Source organism: Camelus ferus, chromosome 35 (genome assembly GCF_009834535.1).
Source record: "Camelus ferus isolate YT-003-E chromosome 35, BCGSAC_Cfer_1.0, whole genome shotgun sequence".
Classification (NCBI taxonomy): domain Eukaryota; kingdom Metazoa; phylum Chordata; class Mammalia; order Artiodactyla; family Camelidae; genus Camelus; species Camelus ferus.
Window position 1 is genome coordinate 14,096,918 of NC_045730.1, and position 26,332 is coordinate 14,123,249.

Sequence of the window (26,332 nt, forward strand, 5' to 3'; positions counted from 1 at the left end):
TGTGACTACCTAAAATGTGACAAGAAAGATGCCATTTATCTATGAGCTAATAAGTTGGCAGAGAGGTAAAAAATATATCTCTTAAGAAATAGACAAGTTTAGAAACAAATGAGCTCTGAATACGATCAATGATTTAATAATTCAGTTTTTTTATATAATGGACAAAAATAGTACAAGAGTTGGTAAATAGAACAATAATGACTGGCCATTAGAAACGGGGAGACTTTATTTCAGAATAAAAATATTTGTAACATGTATCTTAGAAATTTTTGCTGTGATTTCTGGCAGAATGATAACCTGCTTCAAGATTTAGTAAGACAAAAAAATTTAAAAAGACATTGAAAAATTTCATTTGCAAAAATAATGCAAATATTTGAGTTGCCTACAAGTCAGGTGCAGGGAGACTGCAGCCTGGTGCAATGGATGAAATGAGAGATTTGGAATTAGCTGCCCTAAATGCCAATCTGGGCTCCACCACTAGACATATGTCCTGGGACAAATCCCTTAAGTTCTGGGGGCCTCCCTTTCCTCAACAGTTTAATGAAAATAATGCAAAATCCTATAGTATTTATGGCAAGTACTTTATAAACCATAGATAAATGGAGAAATGCCAGTTTTATTTTTAACATACGTTAATTACTTTTGATATTTGCCACATTTGAATGAACAATCTGTTTAGTCCTCTTGTACAATTACCTTCAAATGAAAAGAAGCTTCTGAATACTGTGCAGTCAGAATGGACTATGTAGGGAAATGGAAAGAAATAGACAAGGCAAACTGAGTGTCCTTAATGCGGTAACAGAGCTATTAGTATGATGGTAAAGGCAGGGGGAGCCAGGTGTATTAATGCTCTACTGCTACATCACAAATTGCTACAAACTTAATGGCTTAAAACAATACACATCTATTATCTCATGGTATCTATGGGTTAGCAATCTAGCCTTTGCCAGTCTTTGGGTCTCTCCTGAGACAGCAACGAAAGTATTATTCAGAGTTGGGGGTTCTCATCTGAAGGCTCAACTGGGAAAGGATACACTTCCAAGCTCATGTGATTGTTGAGAGGCTTTGGTTCCTTGAAGGTCCAGGAAATGAGGTCCTTAATCCCTGCTGGCTGTTGGCTGAAGGCCATGTTCAGTTCCTTGCGTTGGAGATCTCTCCAACATAGCAACTTTCTTCATCAAAGCCAGCAAGAGAGTCTGCTAGCAAGATGGCATTCATAATCTTTTGTAACCTCATTGTGGAAGTGACAATCTCTCAATATTGATGTGTTTTATTAATTAGAAATGGATTGGTCAAAGGGAGGGGAGTACACAGGCTGTGAATACCAGGAGGCAGGGATCACTGGGGCCATCTTAGAAGCTACCTACCACAAAAGGAGACCCTACTTTGAAATAATTAGAAATGCTATTATCTACCTGTGTTCAAAGCAAATGATGTAAGAAGAATATAGAACAAAAAGCCATTAAATACTTAGGGCATGCATTTAAAGAAAGAATAATGTAAAAAATAACTTTAAGGAAGATTTTTTCCCTATTATGGTTTATTACAGGATAGTGAATATAGTTCCCAGTGCTCTACAGTAGAAGCTTGTTGTTTTATCTATTTTATCTATAGTAGTTTGTATCTGCTAATCCAAGACTCCTAATTTATCCCTCCCCCATCTCCTTTTCCCTTTGGTGACCGTAAGTTCATTTTCTATGTCTGTGAGTTTGTTTTAGAGTCACACAATAAGTGATAGCATATGATATATATTTTTTCTCTTTCTGGCTTACTTCACTTAGTATGATAATCTCTAGGTCCATCCATGTTGCTGCAAATGGCATTATTTATTCCTTTTTATGGCTGAGTAGTATTCCATTGTGTATATACCACATCTTCTTTATCCAGTCAGCTATAGATGGACATTTGGGTTATTTCCATGTCTTGGCTATTGTAAATAGTGCTGCTGTGGAGATTGGGGTGCATGTACCTTTTTGAATTAGAGTTTCCTCTGGATATATGCCTGGGAGTGGGATTGCTGGATAATACGGTATCTCTATTTTTAGTTTTTTAAGGAACCTCCATAGTGTTTTCCATAGTGGCCGCACTGATTTACATTCCCACCAACAGTGTAGGAGGATTCCCTTTTTTAAATAAGATATTTTTTAAAGATGAAAAGAAATCTACCAAGGATGTTTTCTCCAGTGGAGTCTAATTCATTATCAAGTTCATAATTCTGAGATTGTTGCACATGGCTCATGACTAGGAGCTGTTGAGAAATGACGTTTTTGGTTGTAATATTTTTAAACAAAGAGAAAACCATGATCATGGTGTGTTGGGAGAAATAATTTGGATCTTTTCAAGCATTTATATCTATGTTTAAATTGTAGCTAAGAAAGAGTGGAGACTTTTAAGTTAAACCTGGCAGACTGAACGTGTTTATGTCTGCTGCTTCTGGAAACTCTAGTTAAATAACCATAAAACACTTAAGGCCAAAGAGAGTATGAGTAGAAATGACAACAAATGATAGACATCAGCAGAATTCTGGTAGATGGAAAGCAGATGGCAGTGTGGGACCCAATGGAGAAGCCAAAGAAAGAGGAACTCTGCACCCGAAGAGAAGGAGGGCCCTCAGAGGTCTGTCCATCATCTTTTTTGGAGGGATTTGTATAATAATAATAATAATAATAATAATAATAATAATAATAATAATAATAATAATTAATAATAATGACATCTAATGAGGTGTGGCTACATTCCAATTACTTTTAAAGGGACTTAACATGGAACAACTTATTGTTCCTTACAACAATCCTTTGAGAGGCATTATTATCTCCATTTTACCTACAGGAAACCTGAGGCACAGAAAAGTTAAGGAATTTTTACAAGGTCACACAGCCAATGAGTGGTAGAGCTGGGGTTTAAACTCAGCTTGAGTCTAACTGGAGCTGGAAATGGTTATTGCTATGCCTTACTGTCCGCCCTTACACAGGAAGGGTAGTCTTAAGGTAAAGGCAGTGGCTGGTCTCTGAAGGGGGCTGGATGTTGTCCACTGCCTGGTGCCCTAGAACTCTGGCTTATTCAGGGTATTAAACAAGGAGGGGCTAAACTGAATAATGCTATTTATAGGGTAAAAATAATCTTCAAGTAAAAAGAAATGAAAGCTATAACTAAAGATAAAAGAATGCACTTAACAAATGGGGAAATGAATGCTAAAAAACAAAACTGGAATTGTTCCTGAAGAGAAACTGTGAAATCCGCTCAGAGATAGAACAACTCAGTCAGAGAGAAGATAGAGCCGTAATCATGGGAGGCCAGGAACCAATTCCATGGTCTTCAACTCCGACCAACATCAGCATTGCCTGTGGTGGTGTTATGAAAGCCCAGATTTCCCTTGTGAAAGCTTGGATTCAGTAGTTACGGGGCACAGCCTGAATAACCTGCTTTTTGAAAATGGTCTACAGATGGCTTTAACTTAGCACAGGTTAAGAGCTCCTGAGACTAGTGTATAGCCCAGAAGCCAGCCACACATGGAGCTGGGCTAGCCACAGCTCAGACCAAGACCAGCGAAGAGTGAGGAAAGTGCCCAAGACCTAGTAAAATGCAGTAGGAATTCTATTTCTAGAAAAACGCTCTACATATACACGCATACAAAATATGCAAAGATGCATGTCCAGGGATATTCACTCAAGCATCGTGTGTAACAGAGAAACAATGGAAACATTCTCCACCCGGATGGACAGCTCAGATCTGTAATTCATGTTACATCCATACAGAATGCAAAACCATAAACTTTAGAATAATAAATCGATCTGATTATTTTGCTGTAAAAAAAATTCTTTAAGAGAAATTATAAATGAAAAGAAAGTTGCATAACAGTATGAAAATATGATTGTTTGTATATATATGAAAAAGGAATGTCTTGCTGCACACTCAATGGGCTATTAAGACTATTTACCTCTGGGGTAGGTGGCTTGGGGATTGAGGAGGTAGGGAGAGAGGGGGGGATTTTTACTTTTGTTTGTTTGTTTCAAGGGGAGGTAACTGGGTGGGTGGGTTTATTTATTTATTTATTTATTTATTTATTTATTTATTTATTTATTAAATTGAGGTTCTGGGGATCGAATCCAGGACCTGGTGCATGCTAAGCACGCACTCCACCACTGAGCTACACCCTCCCCTCCCCGAATTTTAACTTTTTAACGTATCTTTTGGTGCTAATTAACTTTTTTTATAATGAGAATATATTATGTTTTGTAGTAAGGGAATTAAAAAATGCATGAAAAGATTTCTAACTAATTCACCGTAATCACTATAAATGCCTGGCTGTTGTGGGGTCTGGAGGGGTTGTTTCTAAGTACTGGGGATCTGAGAGCCAAATGGAGAAGGCACCATACATGGTATCTATGAACTGACATTACATGGAAGTGGCAAGACGTAGAAAAATGACCTCAGAGAAACTGGAGGATCTTAGGAACCCCAGACAGAACTCGATAAAGAAAGAAAGATGCAACACAGTTCACAGAAAAAGAGTTGAGGTACAGCATTTTGAGAAGAAATGAGAAAAATGATGAAGAGACACAATACACAATAAGATAATTATTTTTAAAGCCAAGAAGAGAATACACAAAGTGCTTGATCACTGTTCCATTTCCTGGTCCTTAGGCAGCACTCGGCCCTTGGCCATGGTCCATCTGTTTACCTTAGCTTTGTGGGTCATCCTTTCTTCCACAAAGCTAAGAGAGAAGAGCGTCCCAATTTGCCGAAGACATTGTGCAGAACATATAAAACAACAGGTTCTATAAACCACAACTTAAAGTCTAAAAAAGTAATTATTCAAGCCACAGCCATGAGCCAGGCTCAGAATTGGACTTTCAATCACATCCCCCGTGGTGGAGAAGTCACCATGGCGGGTACCAACTCTCAATGCCCTGGGCAGAAGCAAGCATGTCTTTCTTGAGAAGCAGAGGAATACAGTGGAAAGATGTTACTATCTGGAGACATAGGGACTGCACTGCCACTTACTAACTGCATGATCTTGAGCAGATCATTCTGACCACCTCCTTCTTCATCTGGAAAGCTGAGTGAATAACCCCCTTCCTCTCTCCCTCTTAAGTGAAAGCACTGTATCACCTGGAGTGGTACGATGATTTCTCCTGTATTTATTCCTTAAGGATGGATGCAAAACTCTTTTTATTTCTGTTTAAATTGAGCAGTAGGTGATTTTACCTGATCCTTATAAATTCTCTCTCAATCACAAATGAACATAAACATCAAGTTCCTATGATGAGGGAACTGCTCAGCCAGCCCAATTCAGTCTGAGTCATTCACTGCCTCGCTCCTTTTGGAGAGGACACATTCTTATTATTCAGTTCCAAATAAAGGGCTGAAAATAAAAATCTAAGTTTAACTGTAGGTTTCCATAAAAGCTCTTCAAGAATTAGTAAGTGGTGACAAATGGATTTTTCTCAATATATTTTTAGTCCTCCACCTATTCAGTTTCTTGTTCTGCAGAGCTGTTTAACACATAATCATGTAATCATTACCAATAACAAAAATCTATCTGTACATGGAATTGTTCCTGTTTATTACACACACAATTATGTTTTCCTGAGCAGAGATACTTTGAAGGTTTAGTGACTTGCCTGTGATGACAGAGTTTAAACATGTCAAAGGTGGGATTACTCTAAATTGTCAACATTTTCAAAGAATGTTCCCTCTTCTTTTTAATAAAAAAAATGGTTCAGTATCCAAAAATTGCGTTTCCTTATTGGTAAATGTCAAGTTACTAATTGCACCACAACCTAAGTATTTCAAAGTCAGTGTTCTTTAGATAATTACTCTTCTATATTTAGACACAGGCCTTTCCTTTTGAAATTCTTGCAATATACTGTCCCACCCCCCTTGTCTCTAAGGGAACTGAACTCTCAGGCAATTCCCATGCACAGAACCTTCCATCAATTCCTGCCATTCATTACCCTCTGCACTTCCATGTACCCTAACTCCACAATTCCTCCACCTCTTCTACTCCACTGTCTTCCTTGGCCTAGAGGAGATCTACATGGCCATGTCCTGGATCACGTGGAAAGCTAGTATCACCCAGAGAAGTTGTCTTCTGAACCATATGCCACAGGTTCAAGACTACAGAAATAAAGGTGTTTTGATGAACACTACTTGCTTGTTACCTTGAGAACATCTTTATATTGGTGAATAGAAGTTGTACTCCATATTTTTCTAGAGGTTTTCTATCTAAAACACAAATCTGATAATATCTCACCCATATCTAGAAATCACTTTTGGCTTCCTTCTTTTCTTTAAATAAAATTTACATTGCTTACAATGGCCTACAAATTCCCCTTCCTTTATGTCCCCACCATCCTTTGTTAGTCCTCTCTTCCAATACCATCTCCATCTATCCATATTGTAGCCACGTGGATTTCACAGGCTTTCATAACTCCATGCCTGTATTTGTGCCATTAATCCTAAAATATTCTTTACCCCCACTTTTTTTTGCCCAGCAACCTCCCTAATCGTTATTCCAGAAAGCAAATATTTTCTTCTTCCTGTAGCCTTTCCTGTATTCCACAGGTAGTAGCCCTTTCTCTGTGCTCACAGTGCCTTTTGTTCCTCTGTTATGGAACATATTATGTTGCATTATGATACCATTTTAATACTATATCTCTCTCCTCGACTGGGCAGTATGTTCAATTTATGCTAACTGAATGAACGAATGAAAGTGTTTTTCATTTAGGAATCATCAGCTCCAAATTCAGCTGCCTTCTTAGGTTTAACAAACTTAATGCACTGTGATAAACTCAGAAACATGATAACATGTCCAAGTCACAAAGAAAAGGGGCAGCTCTTGGAATAACCTTTGGTAAGAGTCACTGAGTAAGATGTCCCACAATGTTCTCATAAGGCAAGTGCAACTAGGATGTGTCGTGAATAGTTTAATTTTAGAGGCACTAACCAAAAGATAAATTATTTAAAAATATTTTTCTTACTGGTTGTCACAGTGCCTAAAATATCTACCATCAGAATGACTTTTTATATCTTCAAAAAAATCCCTAATGAAATTTACCTGAAAGGATTAGAGTGACAACAGCTAAATGAAAGTCACTTAGGATAATATATATAAGTTCTTGAAAGCACAGGTGCAGGATAGGGAAGTTTTGGTGGAAACAGAAGGAAAGAAACCATTCAGGATGTGGTCTGCTGCTCAGACTGGGAGAGCCCAGTGAGGCTGGCTCCAGGATGCCAGGGAGAGCTGGTACCTAGGTTGGAAAGGGTTTGGTACTGACGCAAGAAGAGGTGCTGAAAGGAGAGGTAGAGAGAGACCAAGAAGGGAAGGAGCAGATCCTGAGCCTGTTTTCCGTTGCTCCTTGGAAAGACGTTGCCTCTCCAGGCATGTGGTCACATCAAAATTCCTAATTTATGCAAGACCTTAAAAAGAACTTTAGCATGCATTTATTTTCTCTGCATATGTGTTTATTTATCTGGATAACTGAGGAGTAGTGTTTATTTGGTAGACTTTTAACCTTTCCTCTTGCTGTTGACTCACTAGCAGCAGGCTGGCTGTGGGGAGTGGGAAGCACACTTAGCGGCAGCCGCTTCCAAGGGCTGTCAGATGGGCCGCCTACCTTTCCACTGAGTCTAGACAGGTTCTAAGCTCTGTGGATTCTAATTTGCAACATTTCATGACCATAGGCCAGTTTGGGCTGTTCTTGAACATGACAGAAATGGAATCATTGAGTGTATATTCTTTTTTGAGACTGAATGACTATTACATTCTTGGCGCAGTAACCAGCTTCACACTGGCATTACAGTGCCTTTATAAAGCCTCTGACTTAATTTGTGAAATAAATAAATAAATAAAGGAAAGGCCCTTTTTCTTGTGTGTGTTAGGATCGAGGAGGCGAAAGACACTGATCCTGTGTGAGTGGGATGAAACTAGAATTCTTTTGTGGTGTCACACTGAAGCAGTTAGGTAAGAAGGGCCAGTGGGGGATTTTGTTTGTTTTAACTCAAACTGATGGGAAAGTAAGACCGAAAAAAAAAAAAAAAAGGTATGCAAACTACTGTTGCTCTCTTGCCAGTTATTAGAAAGACAGGAACAAGGCAAAAAAACAAAACAAACAACAACAACAACAAAAAAAACCCCAAAAAACAAACAAACAAAACAAAAACAAAAAACAGGCAGAACAGGGCAGGCCTGGGAGGTAGGACCGAGGTCTCTTACGAAAACGAAAAGGGAAGCCCTGAAAAGGAAGAGATCAGGCCCCGCCTCCATTGGTCAGGAATGAAGGGTGTTTTGACAGTTGTTGCAGGGTCTTCTCTGTTACAGCAGTCACCAGGCCAACCGATAATGAAATTCCTGTGTTCCCTTTAATCCCATTTCAACCCTCCCAGTACAGCTACTGTGGTGTCAAAGTGTTTCACCACAGTTTTTTGGTTATCGTTTTTGTATCAGTAACCCTCCCTTTCCGCTTTTACTTCCTACTTGTGTGAGCTAGCATAGTAACAAATTATAAGCGAAGGCAATGCCTGTGTAGCCATGGTAACCTCCAGTGCAGCCAGCACCCTCCCCTCCCTGTAACCGAAGGCTTCCCAAAGGTGCCTTTCGATGAGCAAAAGTTTTTAACTTTCATGAATTCCAAATTATCCACTTTTTCTTTCATGTTCAGTGATTTGTGTGTCCTCTCAGAGAAATCATTGCCTACCTCTTCCTCTCCCAACTCCCGCAACAGATTTCTCCAGTTGTTTAAATGCGATTTGTTGAAAAGACTTAGTTTCGATTCTGGGAGCGCGGGCCCGCCATTCGCACGCCTCACGCCTTCGTGGTCGCCAGAGTCTCCGCAGCACCAGAGAGGAAGAGGAGACGGGAGCCGGACTCTTCCGGCCAAGATGTCTATTGGTGTGCCGATTAAAGTCCTGCATGAGGCGGAGGGTCACATCGTGACTTGTAAGACAAACACCCGCTGAGGTGTATCAAGGGAAGCTCATCGAAGCCGAGGACAACATGAACTGCCAGACGTCCAACATCACAGTCACCTACAGAGACGACCGCGTAGCACAGCTGGAGCAGGTGTACATCCGCGGCAGCAAGATCCGCTTTCTGATTTTGCCTGACATGCTGAAAAATGCACCCATTGTTAAAGAGCATGAAAAACAAAAACCAAGGCTCAGAGGCCGGTGGGGGAAAGCTGCTATTCTGAAGGCCCAAGTGGCCGCAAGAGGGCGAGGACGTGGAATGGGACGTGAAAACATCTTCCAGAAGCGAAGATAAACTTATCTGTTGGACAGAATTTTGCCCTTATTTTTAATTTAAGGTTATCTGGGTTTGGGGGGTGCGCGCCTGTGTATATGTCCTAGGTTATGTTTTGACATCATTTTCTTTACATCAGGGGAAATGTTAAACTAAATAAATATGGTGATGGTTTTTTTTTTTTTTTTTCTTTTTGAGAACAAAAGGACTGTGTTCATTTTGGAGTTTTTGATTGTGTTTGCTTTGGCAGCAGGTTAAACTCTGATACCCAGGGTGATGTCCTGGGAACATGCCAGTACTTTGAAGTAGCACAGGTTTTGATAAGAGCATTTGCTGCTGCTCCAGGCCCATTGCTGGTTAAGCCCTCGGAACAACTCCGAGGATGCACAGATTGTCTCGTTCGTCTTCAGACACGGGCCCTCACACAGCGCTTTGTTCAGGTAACCGTAGAGGAAATGCCATCAGCTCAACTTGCACAACCCAACATGGATGATCCTGACACAAAAAATCCAGTGCTTTGCCCTTGTAGCCTGGAAACCCTCTTGGCTCAGCATTTGGCAAAAGTAATCTGATATTAAAAGGTGATTCAGAGAAAAAAAAAAAAAAAGACTTATTTTCAATCTTGAATTACCTTGAAGCCTTTGTTAAAAAAAAAATCAATTGAACTTCTATGTGTGGATCTGTTTCTGGCTACTGTATTTTGTCTAATTGATCTATTTATCTACCCTTACTTAGCCCAATTCACACTGTATTGTGTCCTGTAGGATGCTTTAGGGTTAACTCTTGAAATTTGATAGTATTAGCCCTCCAGCTTTGTTCTTTCTACATAGTGACTTGGCTTGTGTAGATCCTTTGCTTATCCATATAAATTATAGAATCAACTTGTTAATCTCTACAAGAAAAGCCTGTTAGAGTTTTGATTACAACTGCAATGGTTCTACAGACCACGTGGAAGAAAACTGGCAACTATTTAATTCATGAACATCGTACATTCCTCCATTGGTTGGGTTTTCTTTATTTTCTTTTAGTAATATTTTGTAGTTTTCAGTGTAGATGTCACACATTTTTTGACATGTTTATAAGTGATTAGTGCTTTTAGATGTTACAGTAAATATAATTTAAAATTTTCATTTTTCAATTGCTTCCTGTCTATAAAAATAATTGATTTTTGTATATTGACTTTGTATTCTACAACCTTGCCAAGTTCATTACATCTGTTACGGTTTTGTACATTTCTTCATATTGTCTGTTGCAAATGAGTATGTTGCCTATGAATAAAAACCATATTACTACTTCCTTTCTATTTTGTCTCTTTTTCTTTCTTTCTCTGGCCATGTAACAATGGGCCAGGACTTCCAGTATGATGTTGAGTGGTATTAGCTTGAACAGATATCCATACTTTGTTCTGATCTTAAGGAAAACTGTGTATTTCACTATTAAGTATGGTTTTAGATAGATGCCCTTTATCATACTGAGAAAGAACTCCTCTATTTTCTTCTGAGAACTTTTATTGTATGTAGGTGCTGAATTTTGTCAGATGCTTTTTCTGTCATTGGGATGATCATATGAATTTCTTCCTTTATCCTGTTAATGTGATGAATTATATTATTTGATATTTTAAAAACATATTAACCTAACCTTGAGTTTCTGAGATAAACACCACATGGCCACAATGTATTATCACTTTTATTTATTTATAGATCTAATTTGCTATTATTTTGTTAGGGAATTCTGAATATACCTTCACGAAGGCAGCTGTTTATGTACTCTATTACCTTGGATTTTATCGGGTTCGGGTATCAGGGTATGCTAGCTTCATAATGTGAGTTACATGCACAACTGTGACTGTATTACAGTCTCAAGGAATTTATAGGCAAGAGCTCTGGCCTTCCGGCCAGCCACGCTCTGACTCATACATGCATCCTTAGCACAGGTACCTCCATCCTGAGGTCTCCTAACTGGAAGACCTTGAAGTCATTTTTCTCCACTCTGACTCAGTACTGAGTACTTTTCCATTCCTAGCTCTTCCCCTGGCCTCTGGGTCCACAAAACTGCCAGGGCCTTTTGTCTGGGGCTCCTTCTGCAGTGAGACGATTCCCCACACCTGTGCTGACCCATCTGCCCCTTTCCTGATGCCATTTCCATGGGAGACAATGGAACAGTGGGGGCACCAGCACTTGGTCTGGGTCAGCCTCTTGCTGATGCTATTGCCGTGAGTGCTGAAAGGCTCGACTGCTACTTTTATTTTGCCTTGTGGCCTTGATCAGCTATTTTGACACTTGGCAGCTCAGCTCCCTTCAGCTCAGCTTAGATCTTGACAGGACTCTTTCAATACAACTTTATCTTTTTATTTTCTGAACAGTCTTTTAAAAATACAGAAATTAACTGAGAGAAATTGAATTAATAGAACCTTGATATCTGCACACCACACAAATTAATAATAAACATGTATAGTTTTGTGATTCTTTGCTTTTGGCTTTTAGATAACCAAGTAGAAGCTTCTTAATTCCCCTCCATAGTTCCACCGTCTCCTACCTTCTCCAGAGGCAAGCACTAAAATGAATTTGATGTATATGCATTCAGGACATGTTTTTCTACTTCTGTTCCATTTATATGTATCCATAAATAATACATAACCTTATTTTGTGAGTTTTAAAATTTGTATATAAGTGGTTAATTGTATATTAGCCTTTTGAAATTTATAGTGAATTGAATTAAACTGTTCCAGTTTCCATTAAGGCCAAGTTAAATCCAGATCTCTTTTCTAATCTTTCATTTTTCCCCAACTCCTATATCTCATTACTAAAGCCAAGGAGAATTAGATGAAAATTGGCATTATCCTCAACAGGGTTATGGGAATAAGGAAGCTGTATCTCTGTTGGGAGATCTCTCTTTATAAAAAAGTAAGCATATAATTTCCTTGAAAACAGGATCCAAATAAATTTTCAGAGCTCTTTGAAAACAGGGGATCTGTTACTGTCTCAACCCTGCCATGCTCTGGTCTCTCTCTTGAGGAGTAAAGGGATTAACAGAAACTAGTTGAAAATGCAGAACTCAGTAGGAATGCCCTAGATGGCCACAGAGTTGAGGTCTGCTGTTGTTGGTCTTGACTCTGAAGGTGGTAAGGAGTTAGAGGCATCTCCCAGATGAGGGACTGTATAAGGTGGTGTTCTCCATGTGAAAGCTGGCCCAGGGTTAGAAAGTAAGAAACCAGGCAAGGCTGAGACCGGGGTCTCTTCTTGGGGCACAGAACTAAAGCAGTACATTTCCTGGATCTAATGAAGATAAAAGAAAGTCAAGTTGGGGGCTCAGTATATTTAGGAAAAGGCAGAGAGACTTGGTTGACCACTCTGTCACACTTGTTCATTTACTCAGCCCTTCATTCACTCATTTATTCAACAAATATTTGAGTTTATGTGATAGGTACTGTGCCAAGAAAAGAACAATATACTAGTAAATAAAAATATGCAGTCCCTGAACTCGTGGATTTGAAACCAAATGAAGAAGAGATCCATAAATAAGTCAATAAAATAGTACTAATGATAAATTATTTTAAATGTTACTGATGAGGCAGACAGCATGCAAAGGTAGGAGACAACAGTGAGGGAGGGTCCTCTGGGTAAAGGAGGCCAGAAGGCAGGACAGAGAACTGAACTTCAGCCACATGACAAGCAGTGGACAGTAATTCCAGGCAGAGATCATGGCCCGTCTATTTGTGCAGAGTTTCACGTGTCATGAGGAAGTTGACAGTAATAGAATTACCCAGATAGTGCTCTCCTGACACTAACAGAGTAGGGGTTTTGCTTTAGGAAGTGAGTTAAACTCCTCTGCCTGTGGCGAATGCCTGGGACTGACTCTTATTTGGAGTTTTCTCTGCTCAACAGTATAGAATCTGTTACAAAGAGCCACAAGTCTGTAGATACTCAGATACCTATAATAAAGGTTGGGATTTTTGCTTAATGTTAAAATAAGATTGAATTAAACTCTGATATTATATGGTCTAGATTTTTTCCACAACTATGAAGTTACACTCATGATTTCAGACCATGTGTTTTAAAATTACTGGCCCTGAAATATTTTATCAAAGAAGAAAAGCTTTGCCTTTTTGATAACACTATCCACAGCTGAAAATTTTTTTTTAAAGATGCCTTGGGAATTTTTTTCTAGAATTTTTTGGTAATTCTATGGGAAAGGTACCAGTCAACATACTACCTGTTTATAATTTTGGCCATATCGATGGAAGGAACGTGATAAATGTCACAGCCCTTTACATGTGAAAGGCACAAGGAGGTAAAAGTATCTTAAAAAAATGTAAATATAACTCAAGGCCTTTCCTTGCTTGAGATGAACTCATAATCCACTTCCTTGGCAGCAGAGGTGGCCCCATCTGTAGACCATGTGCTTGGAAGTTAGCACCTCTCAGCCACCTGGTTTGCATGTTGTACTTTTTGCAGGCTAGTCCCTCAACACTAGAAGCCTGTCAACTATGGCATCATTGCTCAGTGGGGACAGGAAAAACAAGCCAGCTTATTTTGAGCATTTGGAGAACTACCAGACTGCAAAGTGGTCCCACCTTAACCCTCGATCACAACAGGGCAGCTTTATAAATGTGGTTCTTAATTAGAGCATCACTCAGAGATGTGGCTGGATCCCACACTTACCTTGGTTCACCTTATGTGGGATAATCTACATAAAGTGTCTCACACACGGTAGGTGCTTGGTACATGGTAGAATTATCCTCCCTTCCAAGGGTCCTGGGGGGGGTAGTTCATTGTGGAAGCACGTTGGCTACACCTACTTTAACCTGCTCTGAAGTAAGCTTTGAAAATCATGACTGTTCTGAGGTTATATAAGCTTATCTCTGTCTTAGGGGAAGCTTAAAATAGTCTTAGACTCAGGCATTCCTTCTTTGGGACTATTCCTAGGCTCGACTGTCTCGCTGCAAGAAGCAGTCATCAGAAATGGAAATCTTCCAGGGCAAAGGGTGTGTGATACAGCTGGCTCCTGTGGTATTCAGGGGAGCCATCAGGTTGGCTTTGGAGGCTGAAGCTTTACAGAACTCAGGGACAAGTCTCCGGTACTTGGTGCAGGGAAAGAAGAGTTCGCAGCTGCTGGGACACCCGGTATATGGAGCACAGTGTCAGGAGATGACGTGGAAGGGAACACAGGGCCTGGTCTTGGGCTTCAGATCCTGGCTCTGCTGGCATCTGCCCTGTGAGTTGGAGAGCTTCTTTCACAGTGGGTCCTGCTCTCACCACACTGGGAGGGGAGCTATGATTTCCTTAGTCTGTGTCACAGGACATCAGGGGGATGGATGAGGTGGTGTCGGGCACCCTCACCCACCTGATCTTCTGCAAGTTGATGTTTGCTCTCCTCCGGCTGAGTGTGGAACATCTCTCTGTGTGCACCCTAACCAGAGCCGCACCCCCAAGACTAACGTACGTGGGCTAGAATCCCATCCACAGCTGATATTGGATTATTTTCCTCCAGGCTCTGTATATCCATTCAACAACATTTCTTACCTGCCTAACTGTCTGCCAGGCAGAGTTAGTGCCGAATGCAGAATGCACGGCTGGGAAAACCCTGGCAAAGAAAACAGGATGCTGCCCTGTCTTGCAAACTGTGGTTAATTTAGTAAGGAAGAGAGATAATATCTACATAAACACATAGATAAAGAAATAATTTCAAATTGTCATCAAGGAAAACAAAACTAGGTTCAGTGATAGAAAATCATGGAAGGAGAGGTTTTGGTAAGATGATCAGGAAAGGTCCCTGGGAAGAGTGACATCTGAGCAGAGACTTGGAGGATGAGCAAGATGGATGCCGTGCTCCGTCACGGGGTTGCCTGGTGCGGCACCGCTGTGAAGAGCCCCCGACTTCCTGGTGCTAATCTCCCCTCTCTTCCTTATCAATTCTTTCCCCAGAGCAGCCCTGACTTTTTCATTCTGTGCTGTGAGTGGGGCACGTCTCCAGCCCAGTTTGCCCCACGCAGGTCCGCACCATCGCTCTTCCTCAGGCCCTTTCTGGCTTCCACTTCCTACCAGAAATGATTTCTGTAAAACATCCATTTATTTATGCGCACGACAGACTGAAACCATTGCGTGCTGGGTAACTTCAAGTCTTAAAGCACGTTTTCCTTCACTGTGAATGTGGCCTGATGCCAGACACAGCCGGAGATCCCCAAGCAAACTGTTTTCAGGGGAATAAAATGTCCAAATGATTCCCAAATTAATTTGATCTCACACAGCAACCTCATTTTTTCTTCCATTCTTCCACCTTGCAGCAGTTTAATTTATATGCCAATAAGCTGCCATGTGCATTAACTTTGCAGTTGTAAGCCCTGTTCATTTATCAGTCACTTCACACTGTGTATGCCTCTCCAAGATTTAAATGCACACATCTGCTTCAGTGTAAGACCAACCAGTTCTGTGTGTCAACAAAGGAAACATCCAGAAAAAAATCCGCCAGCTTTTATGCTTTAATACCAAACAAATAAATAAAAACTCGATCGTTTAGTTAAGATTGATCATCTCAAATAAACCACTATGTAAAGGTTATATGTGTTACATTCTACAGTAACTTAATAAGGGTCCTGTCTGATTCTTTTTCAGGATTTAAAAGTGATAGGCATCCAGCCCATGCTTTCATTTCTTCCTTTTTTTTTTTTCCTGCCAAAAGGCATGGAATGATCCCCAGGTATTTTGAAAAAGTCAAAGTAGACTGTCAAATGAAAAGCAAATATCATTCTAAAAGCCAATGAAGGTCTCACACCAGCGCTTCTTTCTATATTTATCTGCAGTACATAGAGAATGTAATTTTATAAAATATAGGTTTTCAAAGAAATCTCAAGCTCTCAGCAAACCAAATTCAATTAAAGTAATGATTACCACAGACCACTAGCTCCACTGCCACCAAGGTGAAGGGCAAGAATCCAGCCACAGGTCTCTCTCATATCTTCCTTTGAGACAATGGCATTAGTACTCCTGAGGTGAACATGGAGGTGGAAAGAAAAGCCACAAATGTCTGATCTGAGAAAAAAAATGGATTCATTCCACTTTATTAAAAAAAATCCATTCATTGTACGTTCAATTCAAATCAAGTGAATCCAACCATCCTTTGCTGGATTCAAATGCTTCCCACTGAATTTAGGATACAATCCTAACTCCTTGACTTAGCCTGTCTACCTCCCGAGCTCCTCCCCATCCCTCACTGCGCTCCAGCCACTCCCATCTTCTTTTTGATCCTCAAACATGTCAAAGCCTATGCCTTCCTCAAGGTTTTTTCACTCACTTTTTTTTTTTTTTTTTTTTTTTTTTTGCCTAGAATGCTGTGGCTGTAGGTGTTCACTGAAACGGCTCCTTCTCTTCATCTAAGTCTCATCTCACATGCCTCTTCCTAGAGAGGTCTCTGAAATCCTTATCTGTTTATTAGCCAACATTATTTTCTGTCTCTTCTACTAGACTATAAGATCCTTGAGAGAAGGGATCTTGTCTCTCATGAACTTCTCTATCCTCAAAAAGCAAATAGATAGCTAGTTCAGACACAGGAAATACACAAAGGGAAGAAACAAACAACACATGATCTTCAGAGAATGGGCAGGAACAGCCCAGGCTCTTCTATGGCTGGGGGTCAACATTATCACCATGGTGTAAAGACATCCCAGGGTGATAAGGAACAGCACCAGCTCTTCTAAAGTTGGGGGTGGGTAGGATGGGGTGAGAAGCATTCCTAAGGAGACTTGCAAAATGGATTGGAGCCTCTGGGTTTGGAACTGAAGGTCCCACTGTATTTCAGGGAAGGTAAATTGTCCTTTCAGTGAATCATAAAGACCCTCTTCCAGGATTTGAAATTTGCAAGTTATCATTTGTAAAATAAAATTCTTTCAAAATTTTACTAACCTCAAAAAGCTTTTGGGAAAAAATGAAGAAAAAGACATGAAACATATTCAGTTTTATCAGCTTGCTGCTGAGTCAATTTTCAGGCTAAAATGAAAATACTTTCATAGAATTCAGATGCTTCGGCACTTCCCACTTACCCGAATTCCTGAGAACTCAACTCTGTGTTCCTCCAAGTCTGAAATATCTTAGTCCCCCTGAGGGCTACCTTAGGCTCTGAGAAGAAAATCACCCCCAGCTCCCAGGGCCATCACCAGGCCCCACAGGCTTCCAGGGGTCCCTAAAGCTCTCAAGCAAATGAGTCACTGCTCTCCAGTCTCAGTGCCAGGATGTAATGCCTTTTGACACAAATCTGACAGTTCTGCAATCTGGTGCTTGTGACATTCCAACATCTTATAAGCAGAGGCTGTTCTAAAGCAAGGCAAACCGATTTACCTCCCACGCAGTCCCAAATTCAAAAACGGTTTGCTGCCCAGGTGACAGATCGTGGGAGGGTTGTTAGTCACATGTAATATCTACTTCTTCTGCTGCCCCACAACCTAAACTCTAGACACAGAGAGCCCAGGTTTACAAATATTAGTCAGTTAGGCTTAAAGCTAGTGCCAGTATTATGTAAACATCTATGGTTTTACTTTCAACACGTTGACAGTAGTGATGCTCAATGTTCAGTGCATGTTAGAATCACCCGGAGAGCTTTTCAACTGCTGTTGCCCAGGCCTTACCTTATGCCAAATACATTAAGTACCTCTTTGGGTGGGATTCAGATGTGAGTAATCTTCAAAGCTCCTAGTTGTTTCCAACGTGTGTGTGACCAAGTTTAAGAATCACTGAACTACAGAAAGCTCTGGATATAGAACCCAATATGCCTTCTTGGCTTCCTTCAAAATTCTCTATGTAACGAATGCCTATATTTATATATGACACACACAGAGGCAAACTGAATGAATCCATGGCTGAAAGAAGCTGGGATGGTGATTACACTAGCGGGCAGGGAAGGCTGTAACAGAAGGAAACTAAGGGATGTTTTGCGGGAGCTGATCACATTTTGTTGTTTTCAGTTTGTGAAGATTAATCAAGCTGCACCTTTATGATATGTGTACTTTTCTGCATATATAATATGCTAAACAAAAGTAAAAAAACCCCAAAACTTCTCTTGACTGGGACATTGTGCTGTCTACCAGAAACTGACACATTGTAACAGGCCATACATGCATTAAAAACAAACAAACAAAAAACTACTTCTCTCTCTCCTTATACTTTCTTTCCTCTTTCAAATGGGTATTTTGAAATGTTATTTCCAAAATGTTAAGCTGGTCCAAGATTAAATAAAGCTATACTTCAACACTGAAACCAGCAAAGTTAAATTTAACAAGATTGAGTGATACTGCTAATATTAAAATAGATACTTCATGACATATTTAAGATGAAATTAAAAGATCTCTTTAAGCATTGGCATTCAACAGAATAGTAGAAGAGTACTCTCTTTCTTTCTGTTTTTTTAACAGTGCTCATAAAAAAATTAAATCTATGTTTGTCTTCTTCCTTTGGAATCTAAACTCCATGATGGCAGGGACCATGTATCCCTTCTTTACCATGTAATTTACCTTGCTTACCACACAGCATAGAGTATTTGCTTAATAAATGTTTTTGGAGGGATGAAAGAATGAAAAAATAAATTAACAAGTTCCTAGAACAGAAGCTCTCTCCTTATGGGCCCAATCTTTCTTTTTTTTTAATTGAAGTATAATCAGTTACAGTGTATCAATTTCTGGTGTACAGCATAATGTCCCAGACATGCATACATATACAAATAATCACTTTCATATTCTTTTCTATTAAAGGTTATTACAAGATATTGAATACAGTTCCCTGTGCTATACAGATGAAATTTGGGTTTTTTTTTTAATCTGCTTTTAAATATAGTGGCTAACATTTGCAAATCTCAAACTCCCAAATTTATCCCTTCCCACCCCCTTTCCCCTGGTAACCATAAGATTGTTTACTATGTCTGCAAGTCCGTTTCTATTTTGTAGATGAGTTCATTAGTGTCCTGTTTTCTTCTTTTTTAGATTCCCAATGTGAGTGATATCATATGTTATTTTTCTTTCTCTTTCTGGCTTACTTCACTTAGAATGACGATCTCTATGTCCATCCATGTTGCTGCAGATGGGCCCTATCTTTTGAATACTTTATGTGTGGTTGACTCTTCAACAACACAGGTCTGAACTGCATGGATCTGCTTATACCTGGATTTTTTTCAGCAGTAAATATTACAGTGCTACAGGATCCACGATTAGTTCAATCAGTGGATGAGGAACCACAAATGAGGAGGACCTTGGTACAGAGGGGGTTGATTATATGCAGATTTTTCAACTGCGCTGACAGTCAGTGCCCCTAAACTGTGGCGCTGTTCAAGGGCCAACCATACATTTTTTTTCAATCTGTCTACAAGCTGATACTGACTAAAATATTTCTCTGATAATATCACCTCTTGTTTCAAAAACAGTTAAACCTTCCCTTTCATCAAATTGCAAGTTCTCTCTAAGTTGTTCCACTGATTGTTAATAGTTTGCTATGCTTATGTTAATAAAAGGTCTGGTTTTATTCCTCATAATCCTCTCCCCATATCCACCTTGTGATCAAAACTGCAATTGCAAATGTTGACTTAAGCCTTTAAAAACCAGCATGCAACACTTTGAAAGTTTATTTAACCATATAACACTTTATTCAAAGGACATTCCCTGGGATTATTGTTTCACAGAACCCAGTCTGGGAAACCTTAGGTTCCAATATCTAATCAAAATTCTTTACCCTGATGTTCAAGGATCTCAAGGATCTGGCTTTATGCTCTCCTGGCTTTATTTCTCAATTCCACACACCAGATATACTTTGAGCTCTCTTATCTCAGCCTTCACACATGCCATCTTCCTTAACTGGGATCCTTTTCCTTACCTCCTTTGCCTATCTTCACGCCAAGCTCAGAGCCTACTTTTTCCAACCCCACTTTTCTGACCTCTCCAGTCTACAGAATTCTGTCTCCTAAACTCCTGTTGCGACTGTCTGTACAACTCATTTGGCAATCAATGAAATACTGTCAATTGATGAAATAACTGTTTCTCACTGATAGTCATGTTACCCAACTGTAAAAATGTTTACGTACAGTTCTCCCAAGATTGTACACTCCGTGAGGACCACTCTGCTCTCTTCTTACTGTTTCTCCCCCAAATAGTCTGGTACAGTGTCTTTAGCACAATGACTGCTGAACACAGATTAATAATTGCTTCTCCGGTATACTCACCAGCCTCCTTTGGACAGTAATCCCCATCTAACCCAAAGTGATAATGAGGATAGCTATTTCAACTATTACGGTTCTTCTCTTCCACTCAAACGCCTACTAATTGTGCCAAGCATTCTTTCCCAGTGAATTGGGAAAGCACCGATAACTCCCACTAACTTGAAAATTCCCCAGAGTCCTTTACTTTTAACCTTGTTAAACACCTGCTTATATGTAGAAGTAAAATTAAGTCTGCTTAATATGTTTTGAATAAGAGCTAGCAGAGTCACAAGTAGTTAAATGCCTGCTATAAAGTTATAAGGAGAACTGTGGTCATACTGAGACAGGGAGGAAGGGAGCTGGGCAAAGCCATTCAAGGAATGACACAGCAGTTAGCACCAAGGTGGCAGAAAATTCAACTCCCAACAGACCGTGTGGCCCAAGATGGCGGGAGACTTGACTTCCAGATTATATGCTCATTGTAATATATTAATATGGTAAGTGGCACTCCCACAGGTGCCATGACAGTTCCTAGGCTGACCATGAAATGTCAAAAAGTGGGCAGTGGCCCAATGCCTGGGAATCCCAGCCCCTTGCCCAAAAGTAGTTGGGATAATCCTCTCACTTGTTAGCATATATGAAGCTACTGAGCCCATAAAAACTCTCACTCCCTCGCCTTCTGAGATGGCCCACACTCTGTCTATGGAGTGTGTATCTCTCTGACTGCATCTACCTTTACTCAACTGTGGCTCACTCTTGAATTCTTTCCTGTGTGAAGCCAAGGACCCACACTTGGCAGGATACACCCCAGGGACTCAACCGAGTCCTGGGACATGGTCATCTTCTCGTCTCACATTTTCCTGTGTCAATATCTGCAAAGTGTCTCTCCACTTTTCACGATCCTGGACAGTGGCATTCCAAAGGGTGCCTTAGCTTAGTTGGTGTTCATAAGTAACTTGGGTGCATATGGACATATGACAGCCAAGGCCTGTCAAAGTCTGCCTCACTAATCTGAAATCACAGCAGGACAGAAATACCGGAGCCTAATAATCAAAAGAACACTCACATGATTGAAGGAGAGACAAGTGTAATAAAGGAAATACTGATAATACAATAAAGTGCTGGATTATCCTTAAGTCAGTGGTTTTCAACCAGGAGTGATTTTGCTCCCTCAAAGGATGTTTGGCAATATGTGGAGGCATTTTTGGTTGTCACAACCGGGGCTGGGGTGTTACTGGTATCTAGTTAGGCCAGGGATGCTGCCAAACATTCCAAAATGCACAGGGCAGGCCCCCTACAGCATGTCAGCAGGGTCAGGGATGAGAGGCCCTGCTCTAAGATCATTAATGGGACCTAATGAAGTGGGGAAAATTCCTCAGCTGAAGGAAGGAAAAAGAGGTTAGTGTTTCATTTAAATGCATATTAATAATTTTATAAGCAGGTTGCCAATCATTTTAGGCAATCTCCACTGTTTTTTTTGTTTTTTTGTTTTTTGGTAATATGCAGTGGAGATCAAAGCTGCAAAATCAATTAACAGGAAAAAGACTTAGTTAATATACAATTCATGATCATTTGGCAATTTCTCCTTACTGTCGAATGACACAGCAACGCACGATATTAAAACATTTTTTTTTAACATTGGAAAAGAATGACAGCTTAAAATCATCTTAAGAATAGCAAAAGCAGTAGTGTTACTCATGAGATCTTGCCTGCTTAGTCAATAAATAAACCTCATTAAATAGAATTTGGTCCTCATGTACTTATGTTATCTAAAAAGGTATGCTATACAAATCCCTAAATGGTGAGATAATTCCTTCTCTTTGCTTGTCTATACTTCCTAAATTTTCTGTAGTTAGTCAATTCTCACCTGTCACCTTTGGTTCCAAGCAACCACTGCTTTCCATTACTGTGAAGTAGATTTGTACTTCCTGACATTTCATGTAAGTGGAATTGTACACTATATACTTTTGAGCGTCAATATGCTCATGTTGGTGAACATTAAGGTTGTTTTCGGTTTTTGGCCATTATGAATAAATAGAAAATAAATAACTTATTCTTTAAATAAATAAATAAATAGAAATTATTTTAAAATAGTAAATTCATTTAAAAATATTTACATTTTTAAACACGAAAGAGTTTGTAGTCTTTAATCCATGCATAGAGCGACATACTGTATAGAAACAATTAGATTCAAATAGTCACATATAAAATACTTCACTATGGAGTGGTTTAAATAAACTGAAACATTAAAAAAAAGAGAAACTAAAAGTCTAGGAGTAGCTAAATAAATTTTGCTACTATAGCACATACATATAGTCAAACTTCTATGGAACTGTTATAAAGTATAATGCTGGTGAGTACTTAATGACATAGGTAAATGAAAAAACAAAAAAGATAACACTATTTATAGTAAGATCTAATTTTCCCACTTAGACAAAACATATTGACCAAAATGTATGATTATGCTACAATAGTTATCTCTGAGTGATAGAATATGAGTGATCTTAATTTGTTTCATACAGCTTTACATTTAATAAATTTCTAAATGCAGCATAAAAATTTATGATCAGAAAAAAAATCAATCCACTTAGATGTTAGTGAACAAGTATTTGAATTAAAATTAGTTCATAATAGAGATCAGTGAGTTATCTTTGTATGTTGATTTACACTATGTGAACAAATACTATTTAGCAATACAATTACATATACCAGGGACTCCACCCGCTACCATATGGTATCTCGGTAGATTTTATTCTTGGCTTCTCTCTCCCTCCCCTTTCCCTCAGGTTAGCGTAGGGGCTACTGAGGACCCCAGGTGTAGAAGTCAGCCTGCTTCTCTGGTATGCAACACTTTTGCGACTTTATAATGGATGAATTTGTTTTAACTGAATCATGTATAGCAGTTAAATGACATTTGCTCCTATGCTACATTTTTAAATGATTTAAATTTTAAATGCAGTCATTTAGAACTTATTTAAACACCATAGGCAGCTATTCATGAAGTTCTGAAGAAAATATTAAGCACAATAAACAGGTAACTACAAAATCATCCCATAAACCCTTTTGTAAATAAAGAAAGCCCTCAAAGGTCATCTACATTATCAACTCTGACAAAACAATCTGAAGCTGCCCAAACTGTCACAAAAATAATTTTCACAGCCTTGAGATTCAGATTATTAGTTATATTATAGGTGTTTAATTCACTAGTCTACATGGTTGATGTTGCTTGAATAATTTCCCAATACAGTTGCTGACAACCTGCAACAGATGTGGTCCCCAAACCTGGCTGCCTGCATCAGACACTGCAGACCTGTATCTATCAGACCTGTTTCACTCCATGCTTATCCACTGAACAAGTCCAGTGAGTTTCCTGAGTCAATGATGGGCTACCTGCTCTGTCTCCAGGTGTTCTCCTGAGAGGTTAAAAAAAAAAAATAGCCCCCAACTCAAACTATCCTTCAGAGTACATTCAGTCAGTGAACTCTTTAAAAACCAATTCTTTCAGAAAGCACCCTAAAACAATCTTCTTAAAGGAGTGACATTTACAGAGAGCAGCCTGGGGCTTATCTGAGTGGTGCAGAGATAAGCTTGGCTTGAACAGAATGGCACTGGGTTATGTAAAAGGAAGAGAGATTGAGTGAGTAATGCTGAAGTCAGACCAGAGGGGACAAGAGCACAGGGCTTCCCTGCAATTGTATTTAAGTAGGCCCTATACTAGGGGACCTCTCCAAGTCCAGCTCTTCAGTGAGGCCCGAACAAAGGCATCTATGATTCAACAATGAACACACACCAAATTTCTCTTTTTGTAAAAGGGCATATGTCAATAATTTCTTAAAAAATATACTAGGAAATATGGCTTTCTCTTAAGTTGCAGTTCTGCACGTGAAGGTCTTTGGAGTCACTGTGATTTCATTCTTTGTAAATGCTAAATTTTACTCAAATATGATAAATTATTTTCCAATATTAAAAAAATAGAAAGGAAAATTTAGGAAAACAAGCCTTCTAAACACAAATTTACCATATTGGATAATGAATATTGTTAGTATCAAAGTAGAAAAAACTCATTTTTCGTTGATTAAATAGGTTGAATTATTTATCATTTGTTACAAGGCCAATAAAATCAGCCCACTATGATAAATTTCATTTTCACCCTTCAGGTGAAATGTCTCCATTTATTGCTCTAGTCTCTTTTTCCACTAAATGTTCAAAGACCCTTGGCCATATGCTGATAAAGTCTAGTCAAAAAGTCTGTGATGTTTTGGATTTGAGCATAAGGAAAGAGCTTACAGTCCAAATAGGAAACTACTTTTCTTTTCAAGATAGTATTTAATCTAAGAACAAAGGATGAAAAAGGCGTGGACTAGAAGGAATAACTCTTTCATTATTTACAACATACTCACAATAGATGATGAACAATGCATTTTAACAGTCATATGTCCTAAACCACATGTGACAGAATTAAAAAACGGTGCCACTGAAGAAGCCAGAAGTGGTGGAGGAAAGTGTCAGCAAAGAATTGTGTTTAATAGAAGAAATTCACCATCCTCTCTTCTGTTTGAACAGTGTTTTTGATTCAAGGATGGTCTTCATAGCACAACTTGTAATGATAATTACAGGAAACCACATAAATGTCTAACATGTGGTGACTTGTAAATGCATTTTGGTCCATTCACATAATGGTAAGGTAAACAGTTATTAAATAGAATGTTTTTCAGTGATATGAAGAACAAATACATATTTAGGTAGGCAAGATAATGATGAAATTGTCAACAAGTTATCCTTGTCATAGAATTATGGGTAATTTTTATTATCTTTATATTTATCTTCAATTCTTAACTTTGATAATAATAAACATTAAAATCACATTTAAAATTTAGAGAATAAATCTGAGTACTTTTAGGGATGCAGGGAGAATCTAGGTGGGTTACAGTGAGTGATAAATGATAATTTATCTCAACAATTTTGAGAAATGTATATTTATTTGGAGATAGTTATTAGTCAACATTCAACGAGGCTAAGCTCCAGAAACAAACTCAGAAAGCCCAGTAACTTAAACAAAGGCTACATCTCACTCATGCAAAGTCCATTTGTCTCAGGCAGCCCTTCATCCTGCAGCCACCTCATGTAGGAAATATGTCCTCCAAAACTGCCTCAGCAGAGAAAGAGAAAGGTAAAGGGGACACACTGGCTCAATCCATTTTACAAATCAATGTGCACATTTCATTGTCCCATCTGCTCATATGGCTCTCAAACTTACCTCAAGGGAGAATGGGAAATGTAAAACAACACACAAATATTTGGTGAATGATATTTGGTCCCTGCTATAAGAGTTTATAGAAAAGCTAATTTAAAATAATTGAATCATGATCATTTTTCACACACACACACACACACACACACACACACACACACAGCATATATCATACACATCCATAGTGAAAAATCTACCTTGAACTTCACAACGCTCAATTCTTCATGCTTTTCTTTGGTTTTCAAAGTTTCTAAAATGAACATATATTTATTTTCTTTTCCAAGTTGGTGAACATTTAAGGCATCCTCCACAAATTTTCACTGTGAACATTCTTAAACATGTCCACTTTTAAGCAAGTGTGAGTCTTTCTCTAAAGTATATATTTAGAAATAGTATTTTGGGGCTGTACATCATATATAATTTTACATCTACACATGCAAAAATGTACATATATTTTAAATTTGTATAAACGCTGACAATTTGCATTCTAAAGTGGCTGTGCATACAAATACAAGTGAGAATTTTGATTTCAGTTTCCACATATCCATACAGCGGATGAATGTGAAGTGGTATCTCTATTTCCATTTGCATTTCCTTAATTGCACTTGAGGTTGGGCATCTATACATATATATTGCCCACTTGCATTTCTTCTTATATAAATTTTCTT

The 26,332-nt window shown here is 39.0% G+C and overlaps 1 protein-coding gene and 1 pseudogene across 1 annotated transcript in view; one reads left to right on the forward strand and one right to left on the reverse strand.

The window, feature by feature from the left end:
- GPR158 (G protein-coupled receptor 158) overlaps window positions 1–26,332 on the reverse strand; it is a 304,199-nt gene that overhangs the window by 63,529 nt on the left and 214,338 nt on the right. The gene's annotated exons all lie outside the window — the stretch shown is intronic.
- Window positions 8,098–10,229, forward strand: LOC116661597 (annotated as a pseudogene).